General features: G+C 42.2%; 1 protein-coding gene and 1 pseudogene across 1 annotated transcript in view; one reads left to right on the top strand and one right to left on the bottom strand.

Annotated features, from left to right (window-relative positions):
- The window catches only part of dmpk (DM1 protein kinase), a 93,182-nt gene that overhangs the window by 32,328 nt on the left and 34,008 nt on the right, over positions 1-26,846 (top strand). The gene's annotated exons all lie outside the window — the stretch shown is intronic.
- Positions 3,642-7,059, bottom strand: LOC146623661 (uncharacterized; annotated as a pseudogene).

Here is a 26,846-nt window from a genome sequence, read left to right as displayed (position 1 = left end):
TGGTGACAACCCAGAGGCAGTACAGGTACAGGTAACCCGGGGTTTCTGATGCAAATGGGGGCAAGGGTTGCTGCCCACCAGCTCCAAACGACACAATATTTTGGACCACAGGTTTGAGGTCCAATAGTGTCTGCCGATCATACCTCAGCAGAGACTTTGTTTCGTGGATGACACAAATTAAAAATAATATAAACAGGAACAAACTTGGCAGTGACAGACGAGCAGCCACACACACCGGCGCCATCTTGCCATCCTCATTCTCCTTGAGCTTACAGCAGCTTTTGATACTATCTCCCACTGCATCCTCCTTCACAGATTAGCATCTATTGGCATCAATGGTACAGTACTCGCCTGGTTTATCTCTTATCTCTCTGGCTGCTCATAGTTTGTTCAGTTACTCCCTCACAGATCAGTATCTAATCCAGTTAATTCCGGTGTACCCCAAGGCTCTGTCCTGGGTCATTTACTTTTTATCATCTATCTCCTACCCCTAGGTAATATTTTTAGGAAGCATAACATCCAGTTTCACTGCTAAGATGACACCCAGCTCTACCTTTCCTCCAAACCCACAGCTACTCTCCCACCCACATCCATTTCTGACTGTTTAAGTCAAATCAAGGTCTGGTTTACTCACAACTTTCTTAAACTTAATGGCAATAAAACAGAATTCATTTTAATAGGCACCAGATCAAAACTGACTACAGTTCCAACCAGTCTTTCGTTATCCGTTGATAACTCTGATGTCACACCCTCCCCTCAGGTTAAGAGTCTTGGTGTCATCCTCGACAGCACTCTGTCCTTCACAGCACATATAAATAATATCACTCGGTCTTCCTACTTTCATCTCCGTAATATTAACCGTCTTCGTCCCTCACTCACTCCACACAGTACCGCCATACTTGTCAATGCTCTTGTCACATCTCGTTTAGATTACTGTAATTCTCTTCTCTATGGTCTACCTCGAAAATCTCTCCATAAATTGCAGTTAGTTCAAAATACAGCTGCTCGTATTATTTCCAGAACAAGAGCCACTGAACATATAACACCTGTTCTTAAACAGCTCCATTGGCTCCCAATTCACCTCCGTGTCAATTTCAAGTTCCCGCTTCTCACTTTCAAAGCCCTTCATAACCTCGCTCCTATCTATCCGATCTTCTCCATTAGGGCTGCCACGATTAGTCGACTAGTCACGATTACGTCGACTATCAAAATCGTCGACGACTGATTTAATAGTCGACGCGTCATTTGAAGCTTTGTAAGATCCCAAAAGCAGGAATAAGTAGCAGGATTTAAGAGTGTAATAACGGACTGAAACAGAAGATGGCAGCACTGCATGTACAAGGATGCCAGCTGCCGTTAAACCCCGAAGAAGAAGAAACTGTGTCCCAGAATTCATAGCGCGGCCCAGCGCAGTTGTCAACAATGGCGGCAGCTAGTTAGTTTTAATATTACTCTTATTATTCTTTCTGGGTCACAAAATAAACGTTTAACATATTTTCAGGCGAGAATGTAGCTGTGTAAACCTCATATCTGCTCAGTTTATCAGGACACCACATATTTTCAAAAGCGCTCCGACGTTTTCGGAGGCGTCTGTTACCCACTAGCTCGATAGCTAGCCGGGGGCCATGAGAGCACCGGACTCCCGGCAGATCGTTTTCAAACCCACCGCCCTACTCAGGTTAAACATATACAAGTCACTTAGATAACTTAAAAATGTTATTGTTTGGCTTTTTTCAGTATTTTATTTGTTCCTGAGTAAATCGGCTGAGTTTATTAAACTCCACCGAAACAATCTGCACATTTAATTAGAATTCAATTAACTATCATCTTGTCTTTATTTTTAGTTAGCACAGACCTTAAACACTTAAAGCTGTAAGCTAATGATAGTTATATAAGAGCAGATGCTGCTGGTGCAATAAGCTGTACTTTTACGTTCAATGGATGATGATCTGATTAGTCGACTAATCGCAAAAATAATCTGTGACTAGTCGACTATCAAAATAATCGTTTGTGGCAGCCCTATTCTCCATACATACTCGCCCCTTCGTACACTCCGCTCTTCTTCAGCTTTCCTTCTGTCAGTTCCACCTGCTCGCCTGACTACTATTGGACTCAGAGCCTTTAGTTGTTCTGCCCCGAGACTTTGGATGCACTTCCACTTGTTCTCCTGACCACACACTGTCTCACCACTTTTAAATCATGTCTCAAAACTCATCTATTTAGAATTGCATACACCTGATCTGTCTTAGTCCATTTTTACCTTGCTCAGTTTTTATACTTGCCTTTATACTTTTATGACTGTTTATGTCTAAATTTTATTTGACCATGTTTATTATATATACATATTTTTTTAATGTTTTTTTTTTAAATGCTATTGTTCACGTGTTATTGTAAGGTGATCTTGAGGGTCTGAAAGCCACCTATAAATAAAATGTATTATTATTATTATTATTGTTAATTTCAGTGAGGCAACAGCAGAAAACCCACTCTCACAGAGATAGGATGTGGCAAAGGGAAGCAGAATGCCCACAGCTCTCTGTCCTGTGAGTGGATTCTCCCTCTCCACACCAAGCCAGTAAAGCAGCAAGTCCTCACACAGGGACCCTGACATAACAAAGCAAACAGCCTTGATTGCTATCTATATTGTTCACCTGTAAGACAAAGCTTGTCCTTCACTACATCAAGAAGTTGTTCCTCACTTCAAATATCACATAGGCACCTTGCAACTATGTCATTGGACAGAGGGATGGCACTGATTGTCTCATCAAGCACCACCACCAACCAGAGGCGGAGCCAGACATTTGAAACACCCGGGGCTTAGCCCTAAAGGGTAGTATTCATGTGGGATTTATTTTTTTTTATTTTTTTTTTTGGGAGGGGGGGTTAGAAATGACTGAAAGATTAATAATAGGCTCCGTTTTGAGTTTTGTTCAAAAAAGAATGACTTCATATAGGGAAATGATAGGTTTGTAGCTTGAACCCATCCGCTGGAACGTTAAGGACAATCTGCTACGTTACTCATGCATGAGGGAGGCGTCGTTCCACCACTTGACCACCATCAGACTCTCAGCCAGGCTCCCCATAGCACTCCTTTTATTGTGGTTACATGAATATGCATAGGGTCATTAACATATAGCATCTCACATAGGTATACATGTGAACAAAGAATACTGTGTGTGTGTGTGTGTGTGTGTGTGTGTGTGTGTGTGTGTGTGTGTGTGTGGGGGGGGGGGGGGGGGGGGGGTACTGCTGATCAAAGGGTCATAAAAGCACACAAGCAAACATCCTTGGTCAGGAAGAGGGTAGACCCCCCGGTGAGGAGGTCCAGCAGTTCATCTAAACAAAAAGCACTTAGACTAGAACAGACGTAGCTACGTTAATCCTACCATAAAACAATAAGACAAGGTACGACCTCTTCCCATGCTCCCAGGATGTAGCTTGTTAAAGATCACACAACCTATCACTACACAATTGATTATACACCTCTAAGAATATATGGTTAAATATTTCCTAATACAAATGCCAATAATAAAATCTAAACCCATCATCACCACCCTGTATTGTCATTTTTTAAGGCTATACGGCGTATATATATCTTCAGCTCTACACCACTTGTCAACATTTTCAGTGCAGGCTTCATTTCATACACACATATTAGCCTTAGCATCCATGTCACGCTGCTGCAACAGTATGAAATTGGTAAAGGTGTTAGCAATCATTTTATTCACCATCGATCTTACACATGGCAAGATGCAACCTGTAAACAAGCAAAGCAAAGCCAATAATGTAAGAATGGGAGTCAAAAACTTTAGAAACATATTCCACCATGGTCCAGATGTCAACCAGGCTATCCAGCCTTGTGACGCGTCTCCTCCTGATGTGTGGTCCGCCACATATTTCTGCAGAGCAGTTAAGTTCTGCAGTGCTTCATAGATGTCTCCTCCAGTCGTATATCCATCTGGGATAAACGTACAACACGTCTCTCCAATCAGCTTACACACTCCTCCTTGTGATGCTGTTATCAAGTCCAGGGTCAGCCTGTTCTGCAGTACCATCGTTCTGATGGCCCTTTGCTCCTCCGCTAAGACTGTTCCCAGAGTCTTAGTGAGATTAATGTGTCGCAGTAAGGCATACCGGTTGATCTCCACATGATCCCGCACCTCTGCAACTCCGATGTTTGGGATCAGACTTTGGAAGAATTTAGCTCCTCCACTCCAAATGCGAAATTCTCGTGGCACTCCAGTGTCTACTGTTACTCCAAAAGAGTTAGGTGAGGCTATATTCACCTCACGCTTCCGTCGATTTTTATTACAAATTATATCAGTAAGGAAGCTGACTAAATATTCACTGATAATTTATGGCAAAGGGGTGGGATTAAATAAGTGTATACTTCTTCCCACTCCCTTTCAACATGTAAATTAATCAAAATGGTTTTTTGTATGTAATTTGTATAGTATTTTTTTTCTCTCTTATTTCTTTTCTAAATGTACTTGTATATTGTTCACATGTTGAAATAAATTACCAATCAATCAATCAATCAATCGGTTGCCAGGGTGATGTTCAACTCTGTCCATGAAGAAGACATGATCCGATAACTTCACCACGGCACACAATCCTCCCCATCCTTCAGGGAGTGATAGATAGGCTTTATGTCCACACAGGAAATACCAATCAGCCAAAACTCTTGTTCCTTTACTGCTCGGCACCGTCCTTGCACAGCCTGTCCACTTCTGACTCTTTGCTTTTACTGGTATTCTGTAAGCCCGGTTGAACTTGCATTCAGTCCTCCTTGATGTCAAGTTCTCAGCGCACTTCGCACTGGTCAAGCATTTCATGCACCTGCTCTCATTCTCTGGAGGGCAGTAGGTGTATACAGTGGGGCAAAAAAGTATTTAGTCAGCCACCGATTGTGCAAGTTCCCCCACCTAAAATGATGACAGAGGTCAGTAATTTGCACCAGAGGTACACTTCAACTGTGAGAGACAGAATGTGAAAAAAAAATCCATGAATCCACATGGTAGGATTTGTAAAGAATTTATTGGTAAATCAGGGTGGAAAATAAGTATTTGGTCAATAACAAAAATACAACTCAATACTTTGTAACATAACCTTTGTTGGCAATAACAGAGGTCAAACGTTTACTATAGGTCTTTACCAGGTTTGCACACACAGTAGCTGGTATTTTGGCCCATTCCTCCATGCAGATCTTCTCGAGAGCAGTGATGTTTTGGGGCTGTCGCCGAGCAACACGGACTTTCAACTCCCGCCACAGATTTTCTATGGGGTTGAGGTCTGGAGACTGGCTAGGCCACTCCAGGACTTTCAAATGCTTCTTACGGAGCCACTCCTTTGTTGCCCGGGCGGTGTGTTTTGGATCATTGTCATGTTGGAAGACCCAGCCTCGTTTCATCTTCAAAGTTCTCACTGATGGAAGGAGGTTTTGGCTCAAAATCTCACCATACATGGCCCCATTCATTCTGTCCTTAACACGGATCAGTCGTCCTGTCCCCTTGGCAGAAAAACAGCCCCATAGCATGATGTTTCCACCCCCATGCTTCACAGTAGGTATGGTGTTCTTGGGATGCAACTCAGTATTCTTCTTCCTCCAAACACGACGAGTTGAGTTTATACCAAAAAGTTCTACTTTGGTTTCATCTGACCACATGATATTCTCCCAATCCTCTGCTGTATCATCCATGTGCTCTCTGGCAAACTTCAGACGGGCCTGGACATGCACTGGCTTCAGCAGCGGAACACGTCTGGCACTGTGGGATTTGATTCCCTGCCGTTGTAGTGTGTTACTGATGGTGAGCTTTGTTACTTTGGTCCCAGCTCTCTGCAGGTCATTCACCAGGTCCCCCCGTGTGGTTCTGGGATCTTTGCTCACCGTTCTCATGATCATTTTGACCCCACGGGATGAGATCTTGCGTGGAGCCCCAGATCGTGGGAGATTATCAGTGGTCTTGTATGTCTTCCATTTTCTGATGATTGCTCCCACAGTTGATTTTTTCACACCAAGCTGCTTGCCTATTGTAGATTCACTCTTCCCAGTCTGGTGCAGGTCTACAATACTTTTCCTGGTGTCCTTCGAAAGCTCTTTGGTCTTGGCCATGGCAGAGTTTGGAGTCTGACTGTTTGAGGCTGTGGACAGGTGTCTTTTATACAGATGATGAGTTCAAACAGGTGCCATTCATACAGGTAACGAGTGGGGGACAGAAAAGCTTCTTACAGAAGACGTTACAGGTCTGTGAGAGCCAGAGATTTTCCTTGTTTGAGGTGACCAAATACTTATTTTCCACCCTGATTTACGAATAAATTCTTTACAAATCCTACCATGTGAATTCATGGATTTTTTTTCACATTCTGTCTCTCACAGTTGAAGTGTACCTCTGGAGCAAATTACTGACCTCTGTCATCATTTTAAGTGGGGGAACTTGCACAATCGGTGGCTGACTAAATACTTTTTTGCCCCGCTGTATGTACCCACATAAATGAAGCGGGAGCTGCCCCACTGACAGTGATCCATTGTTCATCACACACAACGGCAGTTGAGCTGCGTTCAGCTTGTTCAGCAATATTATGTCTGGCAGTGGGTCTGACACTTGAGGCCAGGCCAATAAGTCAGTTTGCTCAGAACAATTCACGTTCAGAAGTGGCGACTTACTCCAGGTGATGTTCAGAGGTGTACTGTAATTGGCCTTGGACTAGAGGACTCTGTTGCCAGGATGAGTTGCTAAGCCCAACAGACACCAACTCCTGTCCTCTGGTATGCTGTACGGCCACAGTCCAGATGTATATGCGGATAACGGCATATGAGCACACACATAGCAGTCCGTCCTATTGTTCAAGTGAGCAGTTGTATTCATAAACTGCCACCAAAAGTTTGTAGAATAGCCATGAGGGTATTGGGTGTGGTTTCCTTGGACATACAGGGTCTCCACAGCTGACCATGATGACATCAAAGCCATTACACCCAGCAGGGTAGACAACACTTTACCAGCCATTCTGATGAGTACCTGTGGCTCAGTTGGTTTCTTCACCGGATTGAGACGAGGGGCCCTGGAGGCTTCCCCCCCCTTTGTACCCGGTCTTCCTGCCACTTACTCCGAGCTGGCCTGGATGTGTGTCACCTTTTTGCAATGGCTTTGGTGTATCCAGGTGGGTCGTTCTGCAATCTTCACAGCAGTTGGTGTTGTCAGCAGAGCCTGGTATGGTCCGTCCCACCGTGGCTTCGACCAGCACTTCTTCTTTATGACCTTTATCAGCACCCAGTCCCCTGGCTTCAGACGTTCTTCCTGTACAGAAACAGAATCATCTGGCAGATTATTTGCACTCATGACTTCTTTGCTTTTAAGCATTTTAATCATCCAGTCTGCTAGTGTGTTTTCTTCTTCTGCTTTATCATTATCATTACAGAACACTGGAACTCTAAATGGCCTGCCATATATTATTTCAAAAGGCGTTAGGCCATTATCAGTTGGCGTGATTCTCATATACATTTTCACTAGCTCAATGCAGTCTACCCATGTTCTGCCTGTTTCCTCCATTGTTTTCCTGAGTCTCAGCTTTACTGTGCCATTAGTCCTTTCAACCAGCCCTGCACTTTGTGGGTGGTATGAGCAGTGGTTTTTCAGCGTTATCCCCAGATGTTGTGACATTTTCTCAATTACTTCATTCACAAAATGAGGACCATTGTCACTGTAAATAGTCTGGGGGATCCCATGCTCTGGGATCACGTTTTTGCATATTACTTTAGCCACTGAAATAGCATCTGCTTTCTTAGTGGGGACAACTTCTACCCACTTTGAGAACGGGCACACAATTACCAGGCAGTACCTGTAGGTGTTACAGTTAGACAACTCAATGAAATCCATATGGATTACTTCAAATGGGTAGCTGGGTCTGGGAAACCTTCCTCTTTTAGGTCTGAGGTTCCCCTGAGCATTATGTTTACAACATATTAAACATGCTTTACAAAAATGTTTTGAATAAGCATTGAATCCCAGTGTGAAAAACTGCCGTTCGACTGCTGCTACCATCCCAGCTGTTGAGACATGGCAGAGCCCATGGCTCAAAATTGCAGCAGTCCTATATAAGTTTTTAGGCAATATAGGTTTATCACAAAGATAGTAGACATCACCTCGCAGGCTTGCTCCTTTAGTGAGCCACAGCTGCTTCTCAGCTGGAGGTGAGTGTGACTGCATGTCTGCTAACACATCATGTGTGATGGGCATAGTTTGCTCCTGAGACGCCAGAACATGAACCCCATGTGTTCCAAGGGCCGCTTCCTTTGCAATTTTATCTGCAAAGGCGTTGCCTAGTACAATGGGGTCAGTGCCACGTGTGTGTGCTGCACATTTGCAAACCGCAACTTTACTAGGCAGTAAGACTGCTTTCAACAGGTCCTGTAAAAGTGTCGCATGCTCCACAGGTTTCCCTGTTGATGTTGTCATGCCTCGTCTTGACCACTGAGCGGCAAAGAAATGAAGTGTAGCATATGCATACTGACTGTCTGTATATATAGTCACTGCCTGCCCTTCAGCTGCTTTGCAGGCTTCCGTCAGAGCCACTATCTCAGCTGCTTGGGCAGACATGGAATGTGATAACTGCCCAGCACTGATGACCTGCACATCATCCACAACAGCAAAGCCCATTTTAGTCTTTCCCTCTGCTGTTTTAAAACTGGAACCATCAACAAACCAAACCCTGCCCTCAGTGAGTGGTATGTCCGTTAAATCACTTCTAGGTTTACACTGTGTTTCTACATGCTCACTGCACACATGTGGTGTACCCTCCTCCTCCGTGGGCAACAATGTAGAGGGATTCAAAGTTGTACACCGCTTAATAGTTATGTGTGGCTGGGAGAGCAACAGTGACATTAAAGACAAGTGTCTTGCAGGTGACAAGAATGTCATTTTAGTCTGCAGCAATAAAACATCAACCTCATGTGGAACCAGCAGGGTCAAAGGGTGAAACAAAACAATTTCACCAGAACACCTTACGGCTTCAGCGGCTGCACACACAGATCGCACACAGTGAGGTAAGGCACAAGCCACAGGATCCAGCCTCTTAGAATAATAAGCTACTGGCTTCATTCCACCTCCACATTTTTGTGCTAACATGGATGTCATAAAATGTCCTTTACAGTCAACAGTTTGAACAAAAGGCTTGTTATAATCTGGAAGCCCTAGAACCGATGCTCCTGTCAGCATCTGTTTCAGCGTGCACAGAGCTTGCTCCCCCTCAGGGGTCCAACTTAAACTGTCTGACATAGCTAAAGGTTTACTGTACATCATATCTAATAATGGCTGTGCAATTTCAGAGTAATGGGGCATCCACGATCGACAGAAATTTAGCAACCCTAGGAATTGCATCATGTGTTTCTTTGTCACTGGCCTAGGTGCTGCCAAGATAGCTGTTTTCCTCTCTGGATGTATGCTTTTCCCTGCTGCACTAAGCAGATGTCCTAAAAATTTCACTTCTGTCTTTACCCACTGTAGCTTTGAAAGTGAGGCCTTGTTACCTGTCTCAGCTAAGTGAGTCAGCAATGCCAATGATATGTCTTTGCAGTTCTTCTCTGAATTGGATGCAATTAAAATGTCATCGACATATACCAACATCTGTGAATGTGATGGAATCACAAAATCAGACAGACAATTTGTAATATTCTGTGTGAAAATTGTAGGACTATCACAAAAACCTTGCGGCAATCTAGTGTATGTGTATTTTTTGCCTTGATACGTGAAACCAAACCAGCCTTGTGAATTCTCATGTACTGGTATGGAAAAGAAAGCATTACTTAAATCTACCACAGTGAAGTGTGTCATGTCTGGCTTAAGCTGATTTAACAAGGTGTGGGGGTCGGGGACGCATGGAGCGATGCTCTCCACTGCCTGATTTACAGCTCTTAAATCTTGAATCATGCGCCACGACTGTGAATCAGCCTTTCTAACTGGGAACATGGGTGTGTTACATACTGCTTGTGGAGCTTCAACTAGTATCCCTGCTTTAATCATATCCTCTATTACTGGTTTAATGCCTTCCACTGCATCAGGCTTCAAGGGATATTGCTTCACTCTTGGCCTAAAAGACGTTTTGGGCTTTATTACTACTGGACTCGCTGTTGTTATTAACCCCACATCAGTCTTCCCAGTAGACCAGAGCTTCTCTGGGACCTGTTTAAGCTCCGGGTGATCTTTGACATCTACAACATATCATTCTACTGTGTCATCCTCACCCCCCATTAAATGTGTTTGTGGTGTAGTATGTGTCACCCATCCCAGCTTTTTACGAAAGATGCTGTGCTGCACGTCTGTCTCCCAACCCCCTCCAGCTTGCTGCCACATTCCAACACTCTCCCCCTGTCTCACCAAAGATGCTAAGTCTGTCCACTCAGCTGTGCCACTCTTTGTCAGTGAAATATGTGGTGTTTGCCCTGTAAAAAGTTGTTGTGCAGCTTCAGAAAGGATCACACTACATCCAGCCATGGTTTCACCATCAGTATATATTGCTTTTATGGTGATTCTCTGTGGCCCTAATTTCAGCACTTTATCTGTGTAGGCCTCATCAGGCCCAGGCATGGTCTTAAATCTCAGTGTGACATGCAAGTCTTCTGGTGGCTGTATGTCATGGCTAGTTGTCAACATTTCCTCAGCTGCAGCTAACAGTTTACAGTTTATTTGATCAGGTCTGGAGGCCGACAGGTCAAGTGTCCAGTAATAATGCAAATCCCCACTGTCCTGATGAACCATTGTCTCAGCAGTTTCACCTTTTCCTGCAGCTATCATCCCAATGGATGTTGGAATTATTGAAATTCCAAGTTTCATCATCATATCTCTTCCCAAGAGGTTCACCGGACAAGTTGGGCACATTACAACTGAACCCTGAGCTGCCTCTCCTGTGGTAGGATCTCTAATCCACACTGGTTTAGAGATTCTATGCTGATTTAACTGACCATTTGCAGACTTCACATAAATTGTGCCATTTGAAGGATCAACTCCTGACACATGATCTTTTAAAACAGTTTTATCTGCACCTGAATCACACAGAAATTGAACAGTTTTGCCTTGCACAGTTAACGTGCGAACTGGTTTTACTTCTTTCCCTGACAGATTTAACAATACTTCAGTCAAATCTAGAGTTTGAAACACAGGCTGTTGTAAATTCTGGCAAAGTAAGGGATCATTTGTACATGTATGTGTGTTAGCAGTGTCAACAGGTGCTAGTCATTTATTATAATAAGGGTTTCTTGGATCAGGGCGTTTATACTCTTCAGGCATGCGATCAGGACACTCCCTTGCGTGATGGCCCATTTCTCTACATTCATAACATTTATCAAATCTCTTGTCCCGTTTCTCTTTAGGGCCCCAATTTCTTCTACTTCTCTCACCTCCGCCTCTATTTCTTCCCCGTCTGAACTGTCCCTGGAAAAAGATTTCATCCGCTAAGAAAGCAGCGGCCTCAGAGTTTTGTGACTTCTTTTTTTTATTTTTAATGACTTCCTGTGCATGGCGGGCCCAGTTCATGCATTCAAAGGACCCGTCAGTGTTATGACTAACATTTTGTTTTCTGATGAAATCAGCAATGGGTGAATGAAAGCCATTCATCAAAGCATGTTTTAACTGTTGCTGATATGGACTGGCCTTCTCTGCACTCTCTTCAAGGCCGCTATGTTCTTTGAAAACTTCCTCTAATCTTGCCCTGAACTCATGAACATCTTCTCCTGCCTTCTGAATGCATTGGGCAATTTTGTTGTAATCTACAGAAGCTTTAAAAGTATTTCTAAGACGCTCATAAACCCCGTCAACTTGGCCTCTTAAATTTGCATGGCCATAGGGTAGGACGGTATTACCATCCCTCCCTGTGTAGGTGCCTCGCACCCGAGCCCAGTTATATGTGAGACACTTCCTAAAGGTGGCTTCTGTTTCCTGACCGTTTAAACAGTATGAGGAGCAGAGTTGCTTGTGTTGGGCGATAAATTCATCAACATTAGTCAACGGGTTTCCTAAATCTTTACATGCCTCTGCACATTCAGATTCAGTCCATGGCCTGTAAACACAAATAACACGGCTTCGGTCATCTTCAATACCAAAATGGGGATTCGCAACCTCCACCATGGGAAAGGTATCATGGAAAGGGGAGGCAGGCATAGCAAATGCACTCGCCTTATCCCCTTTAGCTTTGGATCTAGTGTTATAAGGGCTTAAATATTCTGCTGCGGCGTCCCCAAACTCCAGCCGTACTCTGTCCTCCTCCTCTCTCTCTCTCTTCTCCTGCTCCTGCTTTTCTTCCTCCTCTCTGGCCTCTCTCTCTCTAATGCTGCTCTACGCTGTTGGTCCTTTAACGTCAGCACCACTGAAGTAGACCGCACCGTCTCATCTTCAGGTTTCACAGCTAATGCCTGCAAAGCTGCTCTCTTCGCATTCACTGCCTCCTCTCTTTTCTGCGCCTGCTCTAACCACAGTTTAGCGGACGTCAGTTGTAACTCTCTCTCCTGTTTCAATTTCCCTTTTGCACAAGCTGCCTTTACTGTCAACTGGTCTACTAACATTTGACATTGTCCTACAACCAATTTACCTTCAAAATCATATTTCTTGCGCCAATGTCCTAAATACTTTGCGCTACCGGGAGCGAATTTCACCATAAACTTCTCATCACCCTCTGACACACTCTTGGTTGCTTGGGAACCCATAATAACAACAACAGCTGCTGACGTCACAGACCACGCGTTCTGCTCCGCACACACTCACACAACCACAACAACAACAAAAAATATCCTCGCACACAAACAACAAAAATTAAGCCTATTGTCTCAACGCAGTCTCACACAGGGGCCGCGCGCTTTGCCGCACACAGTGGCAAAGACTTACATAGCAGTGATCACGCGCTTTATCGCACACAGTGATAAAGACTTTCAACGCAACCTCACACAGTGGATGCGTACTTTGCTGCACACAGTGGCAAAGAATAGTCGCACACAGTGACTACACGCTTTATCGCACACAGTGATAAAGACTTTACAACTCAGCCTCACACAGTGGCTAAGATTTTTCACATACCTACTTGGTGTTGCTTATTGCGAGTAGCATCAGCCCCAGATCCTGTCAATCTTCATCCATCGAGGAGAAAAAACAGACGGCTAATCCACCGGCCCGATGATGAATTCTCACGCCTCGGGACTTTGCTGCAGGACCTCTATAAGTCCTGGCTGACGTCAGTCTGTCGGCGTGTCTCTTGAACCCATCCGCTGGAACGTTAAGGACAATCTGCTACGCAGCAAAAAGCAAGACACAAGGCACCAAAGTTCTCTGGTTTACTCATGCATGAGGGAGACCTGGCTGGAGCCAAGCGTCGTTCCACCACTTGACCACCATCAGACTCTCAGCCAGGCTCCCCATAGCACTCCTTTTATTGTGGTTATATGAATATGCATAGGGTCATTAACATATAGCATCTCACATAGGTATATGTGGCTATTCTATTCTATACATGTGAACAAAGAATACTGTGTGTGTGTGTGTGTGTGTGTGTGTGTGTGTGTGTGTGTGTGTGTGTGTGTGTGTGTGTGTGTGTGTGTGTGTGTGGTACTGCTGATCAAAGGGTCATAAAAGCACACAAGCAAACATCCTTGGTCAGGAAGAGGGTAGACCCCCCCCGGTGAGGAGGTCCAGCAGTTCATCTAAACAAAAAGCACTTAGACTAGAACAGACGTAGCTACGTTAATCCTACCATAAAACAATAAGACAAGGTACGACCTCTTCCCATGCTCCCAGGATGTAGCTTGTTAAAGATCACACAACCTATCACTACACAATTGATTATACACCTCTAAGAATATATGGTTAAATATTTCCTAATACAAATGACAATAATAAAATCTAAACCCATCAGGAAAAATATATATCACATGTGCAGGACACCTTAAACTAGTTTTTTAATTAAGCAGCAAGGCAGAACAAAGTTGGGGCTGTATCAAGACACGAGGACTAAACCCCAATTCAACCAGAGCCAGAACTGATCCGGAATTAAAACAGGACTACAACAGTTCAAAATCAGGACTACTGAGGACTTAACCAAGACAGAACCAGAATCAGAACTAGATGATAGTAGCACTAAAATCATCATAGACCTGCACTACACTTATTTTTTTTAATTCTACCAAAGTCCACTATTTAGATTGAGAAAAAAGTTTATATAATTATTTAGCCTTGTTGTGTAAACAAGCTGCATAACTTAATAAATATAGAATTTGAAAAATAGCAAACCTAAAAAGAAACACTAGGTACGAGATACATGAGGACCTGTGATACGGTGATACTTTTGGTAAACAACCATTTGACTAACATGTGTGTCTCACCTGCTCTTGTTCATCTCTGTTCTGTCCTCATTCTCCATCTCCCTCTCTCTCCCTCTCTGTTCCTCTCTCTCCCTCTTTGTGCTGACAATCATCAAATATACAGTTGAAACCAGATATTTACTCTTCAGATCAAAACACAAACATTTTTTTAATTGTAACGTCAAATCAGACTAAATGTTTATTTTTTAGATAAATATAAAAAACACATTTGTTAACTTTAAGAGTAAAGAGAGAAACTATCTGTATTTCTTAATTGCAAATGGCACCAAATTGTATTCAAACTTGAGCCACACTTATGGAGCTCCACAGTTCTTTTCCTGGTGTTTTGGTTGACATCTCTTGATTTTCCCATGTCACAGAAACAGGCTCTGTGTTTTTGCCTTATATGCATCCACAGCTGTGCCACCAGTTTACTCACATGGACTCTACAAACCAATCAGAAGCTTCTTCAGCTCAGAATGGAATCGTCTGGAGTTTCTTATTAATTAACAAACTTAGTGTATATGTGCTCCTAAATTTGATGAAAGTGATAAAAAATAGACAGCTCTGTCTCTCTTTATTCTGACATTTAACTAATTCAAAAGATGTTTCAATATTTATCTAAAACAAAAGTTTACTCTAAATTGATGTTGTACAGTAAAAATGTTTTATGTTTTCTCCCTAAAGTGTAAATATCTGGTTATAAATGTGAATATCCTGCTGTGTACTGAAATCCCTCTTGTTTTGCATAGAAATATACTGAACAACATACAAAGCATAATATATAAAATAACATTTACCTGAGTTTTTTCTTTGAAAGAAGCCTCTAATGTCCATTCTTATATTTCAGTACATAACTGAAACCGATTTAGTCGGGGAGGGTAAGAACTGAGAATATGAAATAAACACGCGTAAGCTAAGACTCTCTAAAAAAATAGCATTTGTTCGGCTTTTCATTTCGCCATTTGTTGATTCACTTGAAGAGCGAGTAACGTAATATGGGTCAAGTGATCAGTTTGATATCAATCTTTCGTGATTCACCGTCATATTTACATTATTTATACGGTACGAATGATTTGCTTTGGTACCTGGTCAAACTTAAGCTCTCCTTAGTATGGCTGGCTGCGTTTCTCCAACAGCGCACTCACGGGCAGCAGCGGCCCCGCCCTCTCGCTCAGTGTCTGAGCTCGGATCATACCAATATCAGGGGGATTCACGCACAGTCGTAAATTCCCACAGTGTGCACTATGTGCTTCGAATATTGTGTGTACTTTTTGTTTTATACAGTTGTCAGCCAGGCATCTAACTATGAAAAAATTACACTCCAAAAGACCCCGGGCTTCTGACAAAACAACCCGGGCTTAAGCCCAGTAAGCCACCCCCTCCTCCGCCCCTGCCACCAACCTTCCCATTAGTAGGTCACTTGCTCTATCACCTGACCTACAGTCACCCCGTTGTTGACACCATATCTAAAGGTGCATGGAGTATGAGGTCCTCTGCTATCATGTGTGGTTTCTTGCACTGGGCAATTCTATATGCAACTTTGTGAGATGTCATTGGTGCTTTGTCGTACTAATGGAGATTTTACGAAGTGTTTTTTCCCGTTGATGGCATTCTCCAAGTTTTCTTTGAAAGAACTAAACTAACGTATTAGTGTCACTAAGGTGTGATGTCTCCAATTGTATTCTTAATTTCTTTGGTCTGTCAGCTGCCAGTTTTCAAATATAAAATACACACAGGTCTCTCCCCATCTTCTACCGGACATTCACCTTGAAACCAAGAGCAAGATAAGCTTCATCAAAATTTATTTTTGGCTTATTATCAGCACTTGCCTCATTTGTCTCAGATGCAACACCTGTTTTTCTTTTCATAACTATCATATAATTCACCATTTCAACGGCCATCTACGGATGTGAGACCACTAAATGCACAGATTACTAATATAACTGAGGTGACTTTCTTTGTTCCACCATAAAAGTGATTCTGGTGTTAAGCATTAGTTCTGCATGACTTTTCTGTTATTTGGGAAGTATTTCTGCCAAGTAACCTATGCCCCACCTGTCATGACTCTACCACACACTTTGAGAATCACTGGACAAAACTATATTCAGTCCAGTTTCCTCAGCGATCAGCTGACTGTGACAGGAAGATGGTGCCTTTGCTCGGCTTGACTTCTACCTGCCTGCGTTTTATTGTATTTTATGCTATTATATTAGCCCTGACGTTTAATATATGGAGCTATGCTGCTGTGATTTATGACCAGTTTTCCTTGCTCCACATCAAAGAGTCTATGGAACGTCTTTATGATGATTGGGACAGTTATAGAAAAACTTTCCCCCCACCATTTGTGTGCTCTTCCACCTCACCAGATTACTTCTTGCTACTGGAAACGGTTGCTACTCCGGAGAATACACAGTCCTAGTCTTGTTAGACCTTACCTCAGCCTTTGATACAGTCAATCATACCATCCTGATACACAGACTGAGAGACCTGGTTGGGATGTCTGGCTCCGTTCTAGACTGGTTTTCATCTTATATATCTGAAAAGAGTTTTAGTGTGTCTGCAAACCAGATCATGTCGGAATCTACAGAGTTGTTGTGTGGAGTTCCTCAGGGCTCTGTGCTGGGACCTATTCTGTTCAACCCCCTGAGCGACCGTGGCTCAGGGGGTTGGGAAGCGCATCTGTAACCGGAAGGTTACCGGTTTGATCCCCGGGCTCTCTGTCCTGGGTGTTGTGTCCTTGGGCAAGACACTTTACCCTCCCGCCTACTGGTGTTGGCCAGAGGGGCCGATGGCGCAATATGGCAGCCTCACTTCTGTCAGTTTGTCAATCCATTATTATTATAAGCTCTCCAATCTGATTAACTGTTTAACCAACATTAAACAATGGTTGAACAATAATTGCTTACAGCTAAACCTGGCCAAAACAGAAACTTTGATTATTTTACCAGACAGTGCAATACCTGATATTAAACAGCGACTGGGTGACTTAGGTTCCTCACAGAAACATAACCTCAGAAACCTGGGTGTTATATTTGATAAAGCTTTTTCTTTGGAGGGACATTTAAATCAGATAGTAAGAACCTGCTTTTTTCACTTGAGGAACATTTCAAAACTTAGATCCATCGTGTCTACAAGCGAACTCGAGATGATAATACATGCTTTTGTCTCTACAAGACTCGACTACTGTAACAGTCTGTTTACTTGTCTAAACAAGAAAAGGCTAGCTCGTCTGGTTGTCCAAAACTCTGCAGCAAGGCTACTGACCCGCTCAAACAAGGGAGCTCATATGACCCCTGTGTTAAAGTCGCTGCACTGGCTACCAATCACATTTAGGTTCCATTTTAAAATTCTAGTTTTAACTTTTAGAGCACTACAGGGACAACTACTGGTTGTGGTTTAGGGAGTAAAAATGAGGAGTATAATTAATAATTTTGCCTATGATAAATCAAGAAAATTTTGTAAGGCTGTTAAAGATCTAGGAAGGTCTTTAGCAGCCATTTCCCCCTTCAATTCATCATACAAATCATGTAAACAGGCACTTTGGGGAGCCCTTCTCTTTCACCCTGCTTCTCCAGCCAAAATCCAGAAGCCAAAGGAATAATCAGCAACACTCCTACCTTGCCAGAAGTAAGGTAGGATCCATGCGCTAGGATCCCCCAGTGTGGAACTTGAACACATTGAACTTGGAAACAAAGTCATCAATAGAAAGCTCAGCAATAGTTTTTGGGACTGCCTGTGCCCATTTTGGAGTTCATTTACCACATTAACTCCACGAGAAAGGCTACTTTTGAAAGGTGAAATGAATGTTTTGTTTTTGGTTCATGTTTTGTTATGAGTGAGAGTCAGAAAATCTCCACTTTTCCCACTCACCCAAAAAGATTTTACAGAAGGAACTAAAACTATCAGAAAGTCCAACAAGTTTATTTACACAACAAAGTTCCCCAATCAAAGACATTGGTTTCTAGTCAGCAACAAAATAATAATAATAATAATAATAATAATAATAATAATAATAATAATAATAATAATAATAACTTTATTTATAAAGCGCTTTCAAACAAAGTGCTGTACAACTATTTGAAACTAAAAAGATAAAAAAGAAATAAAAGCAATACATAGCAATACAGGTAAAAGACACAATACAAGTTAAAAACAGTAAAAATTTAAAAACTAAAAGCCATAGAATTAAGCCATGTAAGATAGGGTGAACAAATGTGTCTTCAGCTTAGTTTTAAAAACCTCCACAGAGCATGCCTGCCTGATATCTTGAGGGAGGGTGTTCCACAGAAACGGGGCACGAAAAGAAAAAGCACGCTCTCCAATTGTCTTTTTTTTGGCTCTAGGAACCTTTAGAAGGCCAGAATCCTGAGATCAGAGAGCACGGGATGGAACGTAAAGATGTAAAAGGTCGGAGAGGTATGAAGGTGCCAGTCCGTTTCCACACGCCCAAGTTTTTTACCTTGTCCCTACAATTTATGACACTGTCATCAATTCTCAAGATGAAATTTTGGGACAAGTGCTGAAATTTGTGTGGCCCAATGACCATCAACTCTGTTTTATCAGTATTTAGGAGCAAGAAATTATCCGATAACCAGGCCTTAATTGCAGATAGACAAGATTCTAGTTTAGAGACTTCAGCACAATTTTCAATGGTTAAAGGAACATAAAGCTGCAGGTCATCAGCGTAACAATGAAAGGTTACATTAAAAGAACGTAAAAGAACACCAAGAGGCAGCAGGTACATAGAAAACAGCAATGGTCCAAGTACAGAGCCCTGAGGGACCCCATGCCTCACTGCACAGGTCTCAGAGAGATCATTTTTAAAACTAACAGTCTGAGACCTCCCAAGCAGGTAAGCTCTCAGCCATGATAAAACATTTCCTGTAATTCCAATAAAATGTTCAAGCCTATCCAATAAAATGCAGTGATCCACAGTGTCAAACGCAGCACTTAGATCCAGCAGTAATAAAACTGAAGTGCGATCATTGTCTGCATTTACCAGCAGATCATTTACCACTTTGACTAAAGCTGTTTCTGTGGAGTGATTTGGTTTAAAAGCAGACTGAAATGCTTCAAACAGATTGCTTGTTGACAAATGCTCAGTGAGCTGCTTAAAAACCACTTTTTCAAAGACTTTAGATAAAAAAGACAGATGTGAGATGGGTCTATAGTTTGCGACCATGTCAACATCCAGTCCAGGCTTTTTCAAGATTGGCACTACCACAGCTGATTTAAAACATTCAGGGAAGACTCCAGTTGTCAATGAAGTATTTAAAAGAAACAGAATGTAGGGTCCTAGTACTGACCACAGTTCCTTTATAGCCCAGGCTGGTAGAGGATCCAAAGAACAGGTTGTACATCGAGCTGCTTTTACAACCTTAGTTAATCCAGACAGAGAAATAACCTTGAAGTCAGAGAACAGTTCATCAGCACCAACAGGCAAAGCAGCCGAGTAGTCTAATGAACAGCTTGAGGAGGGAGTAATATGATTCCTAAGTATTGCAGCCCTGTCTCTGAAAAACGTAAGAAAGTCATGAGCTATCAAATTAGAACAGCAGAGAGTTGACTTACTCTCTGTAAGTTGCGACACTGTGTTGAATAAGAGTTTTGAGTTATGTTTATGACTCATGATGAGATTTGAGAAATAATTTGCTTTCGCTGCCGACATCGCTGATTGAAGAGAAGACAGTGAGTCCTTCCAAGCCTGGAGAAATACTTCTAGTCTGGAAGATCTCCAGTGACGCTCTGCTTTTCTACAATTTCTTCTCAAATTCAAGAGCTCCTCATTTAGCCAAGGCATAGGGTTCCTTTTTTGACATTTTAATTTCTTTACGGGAGCAACAGAGTCCAGTAGTTCAAGAAGTGTATTACTAAGGTTCGCAGTCAAGGTGTCCACACATAACTCCTGGGTAAAAATAGGGTCCAACACATCAGGTAGATGTAATTTAACTCTGCTTCGGGGCTAATATAACGAGATGATCTGAGGGGCAATCTTCCCCTCTCAGAAACTGGAGATTTAGGGATTCAAATATCAAATAAAATTGCTGAGTGGTCTAAGATAGGTAAAACACAATTTTCAGTCATTGATACATTCAGTCCGTAACCCAAGACAAGGTCTAGGGTGTGGCCCTTACGTGTTGGCCCAGACACAAATTGTGTGAAGTTTAAGGAGTCAATTACATTTAAGAAATCTTTGACCAGGGGTTTATCCTCACAACACAGATGAATATTAAAGTCCCCCACTATAACAATCCTTTCATAGTGAGCGATAAAACATGTCAAGAAGTCTGAAAATTCTGAAATAAACAAGTCATTATATTTAGGTAGATGACTATATTTAGAACCACAGGACAGCTTAAAGTCAGGAGTTGGGACTCAAATGAGGTAAAAACACCAGGACTGTCACGGACCGCCGGGGCAGACCGTGTGGAGTGAGTGGAGGACCCAAGAGCAAACAGAGGTGAGGACACAAAACCGGACTTAACAGAAGGCGAGCCTTTATTTAGGGCCGAAAACTTAAGGAACAAGGCAGCAAAGCAACTGAGGGAAAACCTGAACATAGACTGGGAAAACTATGGCTAAACAAAGTACAAACTAGGACTAGTTAAGGCTGGGAAACTATGACAAGGGGTAGGGGAGATAACACAGACGACGCGACGCAGACTACATGAAACACAGAGACTAAATACACATGAGGGATGATCAGGGGAAGTGGCCACACATGGGATCACAGCTGACACACATGAACCTAACGACAGGACAGGAGGGTGCAACTGAATACACTGACAATGAATGCAGACTTACAAAGTAAAACAGGAAACATGGAAATTAGACATGACAAGAACTAAACATAACCACGCAGACAGGACTCATGACCCAGGGAAACTTAGTACAGGGGAGATGACATAACTGACAGCATGAACTTGACAGTACAAGACACACAGACATAAACACACGAAGGGCAAGGGAGACTTAATGCAAGGGTAATATATACAAATGGCTGGGCTACCTTAGAGAACCTAAACAAACAATAAACATCAAAATAGGCTAAACATAACACACTGGGTCACACGACCCAGGACCATGACAAGGTCTTTGATGATAGAGGCTACCCCGCCTCCCCTCCCAGACAACCTGGGGGAGCTGAAGAAGCTGGCATCGGAGGGGCAAAGTTCCAGCAAGGGTGCCACTTCACCAACGCGCAGCCATGTCTCAGTTAGGAGCATGACGTCCAGCTTATGAGTATCAAAAAAGTCCCGAAGAACATGAGTTTTATTTGATACAGATCTTGCGTTTAAGAGAGCTAATTTAACTCTCTGTCCATCCGTGGTAGCAGGCAGTAGTTGTAGGTTGTTCATATTTGCTCCACCTCACCTCATATCCCGTCGGCATGGCGACCAATAAAGCACTGTCGGGTGAGCATGCTCCGATGACGTCGGGTAAACAGGAAGAAGGCAGCGCTGTTTGAGGCCAAAATAAAGTCCTAAACAGCCAGGGTCGCCGATGGTAAGGACCCGCCGCATCCGAGTTCTGACCCAAACACGCTTCCCAGAGCTCGTTCCGTGCATATGTCCATTTCTCCAGCGCTTCCGTTTCGAAGGATTCCAGGGGGGATCACGGCGATGCAGTTCCTCCGGTACCGACACCAGAGGCGGCGGGAGTCCTCCACATCGCTCGCTAACGCTGGGAAGCTTCAGCAGTGAGTCACGGATATTAAGCAGCGTCTGTCGCTCATACACCAACAAAGAGTGGGTTTTTAAAACTAGCAGGGACACCACTAAGAACACAAAACATAAATATTGCAGAACCGAGAGACGGCATGCCATGACACCCGGCGCCATCTTTATCTTACAGTTATTTAACAAAACAGGTAATTCCACTACTATTTAGTGTCACAGAATCTCCCACAGAAAGCAAGACCTCTCTCTCCAGCCTCCAGGGTATTCTGCACAGAGGAACAAATCGATGGTAGAACACAGCAGCAAGCAAGAGAGCTAGGCAGTGAACCACTACCACTAACACTGGTTCCAACAAAGACTAAAGGCAATCCATATTGACTACACTGTAAAAAAAAAAATCCTAAAAAAACAGTAATTTTCCGGCAGCTGGGGCACCAAAATAATACCAGAAAATAACTTTCTCATAAAAATACGGTTATTTTCAGTAATGACAATACAGTTTGTTGCCCTAATTTTACATGGGATTTTGCCTTTTTCAAGTGCTTTTAAACATTAAATTATGAACATTTTAACGTGATTAAACAATGAAATTACCTATAAACAAGGTAAATGAATGCAGCAATATGAATAATAATACTTAAATGTACAGAAATATACAGTTAACAGTTGGTTTAAATAATAATAATGGATTGCATTTATATAACGCTTTTCGAGACCCTCAAAGCACTTTACAATGCCACTATTCATTCACTCTCACATTCACACACTGGTGGAGGCAGCTACAGCTGTAGCCACAGCTGCCCTGGGGCAGACTGACAGAAGCGAGGCTGCCATATCGCGCTATCGGCCCCTCTGGCCATCACCAGTAGGTGGTAGGTGAAGTGTCTTGCCCAAGGACACAACGACCGAGACTGTCCGAGCCGGGGCTCGAACCGGCAACCTTCTGATTACAAGGCGAACTGCCAACTCTTGAGCCACGAACGTCCTAAATAATATTATTTGATGTAAAAAAAAAAAAGTTTATAAGAATCATTTTATATATTTTTCCATAGCATTACATTTGAATTTAACAGTTCAATTTTTCAAATAATGGACAAATATTTGTGAAATTATGATACATTTGTGAATGTATTTTAACAATCTACATATGCATATGTACAGACAAATATACTTAAAAAACAAGAAAATTATGTTTTATTACATTTACAGTGATTTTACGTTATTTTACATTTGAAATGTAAAATAACAGTCTATTTATGTAAATTTAATGATATTCTAGAAAAACAGTACAAAATTGTAAAATACACAGTAAAATACTTTTATATTACAATTTTGTTTTTTACAGTTTAGTCATCTGACCCAGGATTTGAGTTTGCCTGGACCTGTTAGTTATTTCTGTAAAGAGGTACAAGTTAATTTGTTATTTCCTGAGTGTATTATTTCGTTATGCTTTTGAGTTTGCTAGTTCTCAGTTTCTTGTTTAGTCGGTTCCCTTTCATTGCTAGCCTGTCTGTCTCTGTCCAGTCTCCATGTTTCACTGTCTCTATCTCTGTCTCTCTCTCTCGGTCTCCCTCTCTCTGTACCTCGCTACATCTTCCTCAGTCATGTCTCTGTGTTTGTTTATCTGTTCCTTGAGGCTACGTCCACACATACACGGTATTTTTGAAAACGGAGATTTTCGGTTTTCATTTTAAAAAATAATCCCGTCCACACGGAAAGGCAGAAATGAAGGAAAACGCTGCTAGGAACATGCCAAAGCAACAGGTGGCGATATATTCCTAACCGTGCAGAAATGTTGGCCAATCAGAAGTCTAGAAGCCTCGGTGGGAAAAAGTAAACAAAGCTGGGGCATAGAAGCAGGACCGAGTCGTATGTGGGGATGGACAGTAACTGTGTGTATATGTAAGCATTTAAACACTGCAGAGAGTACAATTAACAGTAATAGTATTGTAGAAATTCATTTCACCGAAACAATAACGTGGCGCACAGTGTGACGTCAAAAAATGCGCACATCTTTGACGCTGCGTTTTCTCCGTTTTTCTCGTCCACACGTAAATGCAAAAACGGAGTTTTCAAAAATATCCACCCTGGCCGGAGTTTTTAAAAATCTCCATTTTCAGTGACCAAAAATGCCGTTTACGTGTGGACGAAAGGTGCAAACGCATAGAAAAATTTGCGTTTTCAAAAATACCTGGGTACGTGTGGACATAGCCTGAGTCTAGTTGTATATCTCAGTGTGTTTATGTTTCCTGTTTTATTTTGACAGTCCCTAGTCTCATGTGCGTCATGTTCATTTACTTCCTCTGTCTCATCAGTTAGATTATGTTCATCTGTGTTCCTCAGGTGTGTCCTCTCTGCCCTGATTTCCTTGTATATATTGTTCAGTCAGGCATTTTGACTAGAGACCGACCCACCAGGTACTACAAGAAAAGCCATAAAGCCTTTGAATGAACACAAATGGTGTTGTGACAGTGATGTACACTGTCTTGTCAAATCAAATCACTTTTATTGTCACATCACATGTGCAGGTACACTGGTACAGTACATGCGAGTGAAATTCTTGTGTGCAAGCTTCACAAGCAATAGAGGTGTGCAAAAATACAATAACATAAGAACAAGCAAAATATAAGAATGGGTAAATCTGAGAATTATATGCATAAATATATGTACAATATAAGAGTATATGCGCATTACTAAATTTCAATTTCAATTCAATTCAATTTTATTTATATAGCGCCAAATCACAACATAAGTCGCCTCAAGGCGCTTCATAGATACAGAGAAAAAAACCCAACAATCATATGACCCCCTATGAGCAAGCACTTTGGCAACAGTGGGAAGGAAAAACTCCCTTTTAACAGGAAGAAACCTCCGGCAGAACCAGGCTCAGGGAGGGGCGGCCATCTGCTGCAACCGGTTGGGGGTGAGAGAAGGAAGACAGGATAAAAGACATGCTGTGGAAGAGAGACAGAGGTTAATAACAGATATGATTCAATGCAGAGAGGTCTGTTAACACATAGTGAGTGAGAAAGGTGACTGGAAAGGAAAAACCCAATGCATCATGGGAATCCCCCGGCAGCCTATGTCTATTGCAGCATAACTAAGGGAGGATTCAGGGTCACCTGGTCCAGCCCTAACTATATGCTTTAGCAAAAAGGAAAGTTTGAAGCCTAATCTTAAAAGTAGAGATAGTGTCTGTCTCCCGAATCCAAACTGGAAGCTGGTTCCACAGAAGAGGGGCCTGAAAACTGAAGGCTCTCCCTCCCATTCTACTTTTAAATACTCTAGGAACAACAAGTAGGCCTGCAGAGCAAGAGCGAAGTGCTCTAATAGGGTGATATGGTACTACAAGGTCATTGAGATAAGATGGGGCCTGATTATTTAAGACCTTGTATGTGAGGAGCAGGATTTTGAATTCAATTCTGGATTTAACAGGAAGCCAATGAAGGGAAGCCAAAACAGGAGAAATATACTCTCTCTTTCTAGTCCCTGTCAGGACTCTTGCTGCAGCATTTTGGATTAGCTGAAGGCTTTTCAGCGAGTTGTTTGGACATCCTGATAATAATGAATTACAGTAGTCCAGCCTGGAGGTAATAAATGCATGAACTAGCTTTTCAGCGTCACTCTGAGACAGGATATTTCTAATTTTAGAGATGTTGCGCAAATGGAAGAACGCAGTCTTACATATTTGTTTAATATGTGCATTGAAGGACATGTCCTGGTCAAAAATGACTCCAAGGTTCCTCACAGCGTTACTGGAGGCCAAGGTAATGCCATCCAGAGTAAGAATCTGGTTAGATACCATATTTCTAGGCTTTTCAGGGCCGAGTACAATAACCTCAGTTTGATCTGAATTAAGAAGCAGAAAGTTAGCGGCCATCCAGGTCTTTATGTCTTTAAGACATTCCTGCAGTTTAACTCATTGGTGTGTGTTATCTGGCTTCATGGACAGATAGAGCTGGGTGTCATCTGCATAGCAGTGAAAATGTATGCTATGTCTTCTAATGATACTGCCTAAGGGAAGCATGTATAATGTAAACAGAATTGGTCCTAGCACTGAACCCTGTGGAACTCCATAATTAACCTCAGTGTGTGTGTCCATTTACATGAACAAACTGGAGTCTATTAGATAGATATGATACAAACCACTGCAGCACAGTACCTGTAATACCTACAGCATGTTCTAATCGCTCTAATAGGATATTATGGTCGACAGTATCGAATGCTGCACTGAGGTCTAGCAGGACAAGCACAGAGATGAGTCCACTGTCAGAGGCCATAAGAAGATCATTTGTAACCTTCACTAAAGCTGTTTCTGTGCTGTGATGAGCTCTGAAACCTGACTGAAACTCTTCAAATAAGCCATTCCTCTGCAGATGATCTGTTAGCTGTTCGACAACTACTCTTTCAAGGATGTTTGATATGAAAGGAAGGTTGGAGATTGGCCTATAATTAGCTAAGACTGCTGGGTCTAGAGATGGCTTTTTGAGTAAAGGTTTAACTACAGCTAGCTTGAAGGCCTGTGGTACATAGCCGATCATTAGAGATAGGTTGATCAGATTTAAGATCGAAGAATTAATTAATGGCAGGACTTCTTTGAGCAGTTTTGTAGGAATGGGGTCTAAAAGACACGTTGATGGCTTGGAGGAAGTAATTATTGAAGTTAACTCAGAAAGATCAATTAGAGAAAAAGAGTCTAACTTTACACTAAATGTGTATACTAAATATGTATATCTACGTGTGTGTGTGTGTGTGTATGTATGTATGTATGTATGTATGTATATATATATATATATATATATATATATATATATATATATATATATATA

This window comes from Diplotaxodon limnothrissa, linkage group LG10, assembly GCF_057381915.1.
Source record: "Diplotaxodon limnothrissa isolate DT_005_m linkage group LG10, D_limnothrissa_male_GT1.1, whole genome shotgun sequence".
NCBI lineage: Eukaryota > Metazoa > Chordata > Actinopteri > Cichliformes > Cichlidae > Diplotaxodon > Diplotaxodon limnothrissa.
This window is presented reverse-complemented; position numbering and strand designations above follow the sequence as displayed.